The sequence below is a fragment of the Papaver somniferum genome, chromosome 6 (genome assembly GCF_003573695.1).
Source record: "Papaver somniferum cultivar HN1 chromosome 6, ASM357369v1, whole genome shotgun sequence".
Classification (NCBI taxonomy): domain Eukaryota; kingdom Viridiplantae; phylum Streptophyta; class Magnoliopsida; order Ranunculales; family Papaveraceae; genus Papaver; species Papaver somniferum.
This window is the reverse complement of record NC_039363.1, coordinates 25,757,124-25,765,098: the sequence shown is the minus strand read 5'-3', so window position 1 is coordinate 25,765,098 and position 7,975 is coordinate 25,757,124. Positions and strand designations below refer to the sequence as shown.

The following is a 7,975-nucleotide window of genomic DNA, read 5'->3' as shown; positions in this document are numbered from 1 at the left end:
TTTGTTCGTTTCTTTGCATTTTTGTGACAAAAAAGGGGAGAAATACATGGAGTAAACAAGTGATTTATGATCACTAAGAAAGGACATATGTGCTTTAACATTATATCCAACGAAAGAGTAAAGCATAGACTAAGGGGGAGAAACATATCATCATGTTGTGTAGTATTTCATATTACAAAAAGGGAATAACAAAAATGTTTGGATTGAATATTTACCTAGCTTTCCTTTAGGGGGAGTAAATCTTTAGTTATTCAAATGTGAACAACGGCATTTATTTTTTGAATGTATGCAGGTTATTATGTTGTTGAAACTTGGAATCAAGCGTATGGAAAATGAGTTATTTTGTAATTCGTTTTTCCATCTGTAATAGAGTTTTGTCACTAAAATTTACAAAGGGGGGATTGTTAGAGCATAGCTCGGTTGAACCCACCAAGCGTTGGTATGTCAAGTTTGGCTGTCATATTTTAGTATCAAAACTCATCTAGAGTCTCTTGATTAAATACTAGAGTCAACTTCGTTTAGTTTAGACTAAAAATTCTAGGAATATTGAGACGTACAAGTATTACTCCGAAGACCTGAAGAATGAGAAGAAGTAATGACTACAACGAAGACATCATCCTTCCACCCGAGGTTAGTAATACTGACTTGACTTGTTTTCATTCCTAACTTATCTTTGAAGTCGTATTATATTGAAAACATAACATGCGAAGCCGTATATATATATATATATAACACTCTAGTGATTAGAGTTGATCATATCATATGATCAAAGTGTCAAGGATTTTATTGATTACAAAGTATAAACGCTTATCTTATGAAACTTCGTAAATACGACATTAATGAAATCTTGTATTTTGTTACTTGATTATATGTAATGTAAGATATAGGTGTGACTTCATCCTAGAAAATTGTGTATTATTAAATTGATTTAAGGAAGTAGATGTATGAACTTGATTCATAATCGAAAGGGAAATAATGATTGGTCCGGTTCTCTATTGAATATCTTTTGGATGAACAATGCAAGATGACAAGGTAGACATTATCTTAACTTATGTTGAGAATTGAGGTATTGATCGCTGTCGTAGGCGTCAAAAATAATTACACTTTCTTACTTCTCAAAATATATTATGAAGCAAGGGAAAGAAAGCATCGTTCTCACAGAGAGGTCTTGAGTTGTAGTTTGTTTCGATTTCCTATAAATAACAAGGGGTTTTCTGATTTTTATATACTAAAATAAAATAAAAGCAAAGAAATAAATAAAACAAATCAAATCAAATCAAGTATGTGAAAGCATTGGTTAAGGATTTCGTTTTCATTCACTTACATGCTCGTGTCATAATAACTAGAATTGATATTTAATCTCTCATTTATCAAAGGCCCTAGGATACCTTGATCACAAGAATATCCCGCTAATTTCCTCTTGTCATCAACAAACACATTAAAAGATGCGAATATGAATTTTACGTAAGAGAACAACCTAACGTGTAAAAGCACTAATCAAGTTTAATTCCCTAAATGTACTAAGTTCCATGAAATCAGGCCAATCAAAGCGATCGAACGTGTAAAAGCACTAATTCAATTTAACAATGGTTATGATTCACTTATGACTACTAGGATGCATCACTACAAGCAATATTCGCAATTATGCTACTTGTATTTAAGGATTATCACTTTTTCGTATAATAAACCCTAAACTAGCAATAGATGTGCATGTGAGTTCTACCAATTTGCAACTTGACAAAACAAACATTCAATCATACATGACGATATTTCTAGTGAATCATAATCGATAATATTGAGACAAAACTAATATATCAAACAAGAAATCATGTTGTGTGAAATCAAATTATTTTATAACCAATAATAAAAACTTAGCTCATGTTCATGGAGTTCATAACAAGAAGGAAGAGAAAACCTATCATATTTCTAAACCCTAAATAAAAGTAGAAGAAGAGATAAAAGATATATATATCCTCCAAATAGAGGTCCTGGTGTTTCTTTTATAGGCCCCTTCATCACGCCCAAACTGGTCGTGAGAAATAGCAGTTGAAGTATCAAGTGGGTCATAATAAAACTGAACAGGCCCAGCCCATTCATCATCAATGGCTTATCAGTTTGCTGGAACTGACAGTATATGCCTTCAACTGACAGCAAAAATCACAGCCATCTCTAGTAATCCCATCTCCACCTGAACCGCATACACACTGCTGTATCACTGCATTCCTGAGACTTCAGCTGCAATTTCAGTTCCTTTCTAACTTGTACCAGACCATATCCTTCAGCAGCTGCTTACAATAACCAACAACAGCACCAACCTCGACCATTCTGCAACTTATACTAGTCTGCAATATCAATTCAACCACCACTGCAACACTGCCAATATCAATTTGTCTTCCCTGGTACCTTGGTTTCAAACAACTCACAATTCTGAACTGCAACCCATGGCAAACTCTAACCTTCACTGATCAATCCCACCAACAAACCACGAACCTCAATAGTAGCTCCATCTGCAGTTCAATACCAGCACCGTAACTGCCTTCTTCTCAGCATAGCACTCCTCAAACCACTTCAGCCATTAATTCTAATTCATGCCCATTGATTGCAGTCACAATCCTGTATCGCCAACCATCAAACCCTTGTAAACATCCCTGGCAGCACAATCTCCCAGCTGACTTCACTCTGCAAACATACCCAGATCAGGACCACCACTTGAATCGCAGCTGCAACCATCTTCTTAGTCACCTCAAGCACACTAGCTCTAGACTGCAACTGCAACAGCATCATCTGGAGCAGCTCATAACCACCAGAACAAAGCACCAACACCTGAAATCTCACAACTCCACCTGCAATTCATTTCAGGCAACAATATACAGCAACACACTTGAGCCAATCTCCATCTCAAGATGCACTTACTCAGCACAACCTGCACTTCTGCAACACAACCAAGCTGCCAGCCTTCACTCTTCCATGTATAGCAAATTCTTCATCTGAGTTCATCATTCTCTCTTTTTCAGTTCAATCCCGAGCCAAAACCCATTTTTCCTCATCTCCATCCATCCAATCCTCAACTCAGTTCGAACCCCATCTCAATTTCATACCCTGCCAATATAAACAACCAGGTATTCCCTCCATTTCAATTTCCAGAACAAGCTTCTTTCTTCATACTCAAGCAGTAACCAACTGATTCTCATCTGACCTTCAATTCCTTATCTTCCCTGTTCTCTCCTCAATCTCATGTCTTTATCACCAACACTAGCAGCAATACCATCATCTTTACACTCATCTCGGTTAATAACTTGAACCCAATCTTCAGTTCCTTCTAATTTTTCATCAATCTTCTTCTGCTATCAAATTAACAGCAGATCCCCTTTCTTCGATTCCATCAAGACCCTAATTTCGCATCAATCCAACTTCGAATCCCATCATCTCAACGAAACTGCATCATCTCTTCTCCTCACTTCTCTGATTCATAATTCTTCTCGACTTCCGCCATTAACAACGCCTCCATTTCTTCACAGAGCAGCATCAGAGAGTAGATAAAGAAAATGAGGAGAAATGGGGGAAATGAACCCCAACTCTCCCTCTCTCCCTCTCTCGACCTTGTTGGGTTACAACACATGGAATTACTATTGACACCCAGTAGATGGATATGGGCCACCCGTGGTGTAACATTTTCCGTCCTACTGTCGGTCATTGGAGACTGACAGTTCAGATTCCTCCATAATTCATTAACTCTTCTTGTACTGTCAGTTATAGGGAACTGACAAGCTTAATCATAAATTTTGCTCTAACTTTATCATACAAAGTCGGCTTGACCTCATTCTTTCGCCGCTAGCTTCATATTTTCGTTCTCTTCAAGATGATTGAGAAGAAATCCTGGAATTAAGCGAGTTTCACTTCATTTTGCTCCAATGACTCCAAAACACCTAATAACACCCAAAAGCAAACATAAGATACATAATTTAGAAGAAAACTCGCAAAGAAAGCATAAACAATAGATAAATATCAAGGTGTTTTAGACACCTATCAAATTCCCCCACACTTAGACTTTGCTAGTCCTCGAGCAAATCAAAGAAAATAATTCTAAAACATACATACAACTCCGTGTCGTCGAGGCTACGGTCACACTTAGCACGTATAAAAAGCCTTTGAATCCCTAGGTGTCCCTAGTGGACGAGTTATAGTCTCATGAGGGCTTACTATAGATATACCCACAAAACCTATACTTCCAAACTCCAGCCACCTGTGAAAATTTAAGAATGACACTAAATATTTTTATTAACTGGCACTCTATCAATGATTACAAGAGGAAGTACCAACTTTCAAATCCAATTCATAAATTAGTGATATAGCTTCATTCGGAAAGTTGAACACAACCACAATACTCAGAATCTAATCAACCATAATCACATGAAAAGATTAAGAAGATGGATATAGAAAGTAGATGGTGGTGGACTGTTGATTAAGGTGAACGATGTTTCCCATATCTGTGTGAAGGTCACTGGCAAAACAAACCTAAAAATCCTATTGGATTGAGCTACTGGTCTGAATACTAATATCAACACGACTGGCATATAGAGGGGAACCAGCAGTCGACAATCTTAATTCTAGATCAACTCAGCTGACATATACAAGGGAACCAGCAGTCGATTTAATTGAACAATAATATTTTTTTTTCTTATTTTTTTTTTTCGAATTGACAACATGATTAGATCTTTTTGATCCAAGCGCATGCTTCTTATCAGCAGATTGCATGGTAACCCGTGGATCCTGCGTTCCACGCTTGCTTAGGTGACGGAGACATGGAGAACACACACATATTGCTATCCAAGTGTAATTTATTTATTTTTATGTACACCGTTTGGTTAAATTGGTCTGGTCTCTTTTTTTGTAGTAACTCAATCACTCTATTTCATCCTAGCAGTGATAAAAAATTCGATGTTGTTGCCCCACCAAATCACTTAGAGAAACAATAGATAAATATGGAAAAATAAAAATAGAACGTGATATGGTAAAGACTCCGAGATATGGTGACAACTATCATGGTATTTTTTGTTATGTTTTATTTATTTTTATATGAATAGACTCTACTAATGGGTTCCTCAACTCCTACAACCACGATGTTTCCATTAGTGTAAGGCACTAGTTTCTAGACTTTGGAGTTTATCATCTTTTTTTTTTTTTCTTTTTTTTAGTTTTTCAATTTTTTTTCCTTATAAACACAAGGGAAAACTAGCAAGGCTAAAAACTCTATATGAAAACACTCCCCACACTTAAACTTTACATTGTCCTCAATGTAAAATTTAGTTATTCAAAGTAAAGTTCAAGATGGGAAATTCATAACATGATATATATACACAATAAGAAAATAAAATGCATAATAAAAACTGATACTCCAACTCATAGCTATTTCTGAACAATAGAGGATAAACACTAAATAAGCTATTTAGTTGGCATCTAATCCCAACTTAGCCAATATATGCCTCATCGTCAAGAAAAAATTCCATCTACTTAGAAAGGATAGTGTTTATTCTAAATTGTTCAAAAATCTCTAAAAGTTGGAGTTTTGATATGCAAATATCCAAAATAAGAAAATAAAGATAAAAGACTTGAGAAATAAAAAGATAGAGATAGATACACAAAACCAGTGGGTTACCTCCCATTTAGCGCTTGGTTTAAAGTCGTCAGCCCGACTTGCAAGACAAATTCTCCATACACCAATAATCGGAAAAGTTGGGGATCCACCCATAGTACCTGTTTTGCAAACACTAGCTTCGCACAAATATTAGTAATATAAAACAGAAATGAAGCTATCGGCCGAAGAAGTTTCCCCCACACTTATTCTTGTCCACACTTGGAAGTGGATATAAAACATAAAATTCGGGAACTTCCACGGTTTCTTGGTCCAAAACCTGCATAGTAAGAGAATCAAGTACCTCTAATGGCGGAAATCGAGAAACAAAGTCATTCAACAATATTCTCGAAGCACATACATTCAAACCAATAAGAGGTAAAGGAGAAGAAACAATATGCAAAGGGTTAGACAAACCTATCACAATCTCTTGTAGCACAAAATCCTCTTCATCCTTGAAAAATTCAAGTGAATTATTCACCTCTTGTATATCATGGTCCTTTATCAAACCTTGCAACCATTCTTCGTCCGTTTCTGCCTTAACCAAAATCTCGGCATCAACGTCTTCATTACAATCCTTTGCAAGCTCAATTGGGTCTTCCACAATATGGATCAAATTGGTTTCATTCTCAACAAACTCCTCTTTGATAGACTCAAACCTTGTTGCAAGGAGTTCTGTAAAACACTAGGTTCATCATACTCATGTACCTTTGAATATGTGCTTGATCATTATAAAGATCAAGAGTTGAGTCAACTACACCAATGTCATTAAATATGTCCTAAGGTTGGTCATTTTCAACACAATAATCTTCATTTTCATACTCACCGTAATAAGAATCTTCATCGGTTTCCCAACCTTTATCACGACGTCGGTTAAGTTCCATACGAATGGTCCTACTAATTTCATCGGCAAGCTCTTACGAGGCTCCATCATCTTCAAACTTGTATAATTTATGTGCAAGTTTCCTAACATTCACACGCTTACCACCATTAACTACAATAGGTTATCTTTCCCATGACTCTTCTCTTTGAATGGGTGAATGATTATAACTACGATCCGGAGTTGGGTAAGAAAAAGTGTTGCAGAAATTGGTTTGTGCGACGTTCTCTCTATCACAGTCAAGTTGGTCTAGTCTTTGTTGCATATCTTGCAATCCATTCAAAATCTGCATACAACTCGAATGAAGCCAATTAGAAGTAGAATTATCTCACTGCGGTGCTTGACTTACATACCCACTACAAGGTTGTTGTTGGTATGTATGAAAATCACCGTAATGTTGTCTAGGATATGCATGATAGCCAATAAATTGGTTTTGATTGTATCCCATAGATGGCGGGCAATTGTCATAGTGTTGAGGTTATTGAAAACCGTATCCATTGCTCCAATATGCTCCGTCCATAATATGTACCTGAAACAAGAATTCTCAAAACTATGTTAAGTACCAGAAAATAAGAAAAACCAAAACAAAAATAAGAAACAAAACTAAAAACAGAAAATAAGAAACCAAAAACAAGTGACAATCGATGCCTCCCCGGCAGCGGCGCCAAAATTGATCGTTGTCATAGGCGTCAAAAATAATTACACTTTCTTACTACTCAAAATATATTATGAAGCAAGGGAAAGAAAGGATCGTTCCCACAGAGAGGTCTTGGGTTGTCTTTTGTTTCGATTTCCTATAAGTAACAAAGGGGTTTTCTGATTTTTATATACTAAAATAAAATAAATAAATAAAACAAATCAAATCAAGTATGTGAAAGCATTGGTTAAGGATTTCGTTTTCATTCACTAACATGCTCGTGTCATAAAAACTAGAATTGATATTTAATCTCTCCTTTATCAAAGGCCCTAGGATACTTTGATCGCATAAATATCCCGCTAATTTCCTCTTGTCATCAACAAACACATTAAAAGATGCGAATATGAATTCCACCTAAGAGAACAACCTAACGTGTAAAAGCGCTAATCAAGTTTAATTCCCTAGATCCACCAAGTTCTATGAAATCAGGCCAATCAAAGCAATTGAACGTGTAAAAGCACTAATGCGATTTAATAAAGGTTATGATTCACTTGTGACTACTAGGATGCATCACTACAAGCAATATTCAAAATTATGCTACTTGTATTTAAGGATTATCACTTTTTCGTATAATATACCCTAAACTATCAATAGATGTGCATGTGAGTTCTACCAATTTGCAACTTGACAAAACAAACATTCAATCATACATGGCGATATTTCTAGTGAATCATAATCGATAATATTGAGACAAAACTAATATATCAAACAAGAAATCATGTTGTGTGAAATCAAATTATTCTATAACCAATAATAAAAACTTAGT

The 7,975-nt window shown here is 35.8% G+C and overlaps 1 long non-coding RNA gene across 1 annotated transcript; it reads right to left on the bottom strand.

The window, feature by feature from the left end:
* Nucleotides 1-1,825: 1,825 nt before the first annotated feature.
* LOC113287194 lies at nucleotides 1,826-5,715 on the bottom strand. The gene is made up of 2 exons (XR_003329831.1): nucleotides 5,657-5,715; nucleotides 1,826-3,926 (listed from the first exon to the last, which is right to left on the bottom strand). It is a non-coding gene; the product is annotated as an uncharacterized LOC113287194 (long non-coding RNA).
* Between the last annotated feature and the right edge of the window lie 2,260 nt (nucleotides 5,716-7,975).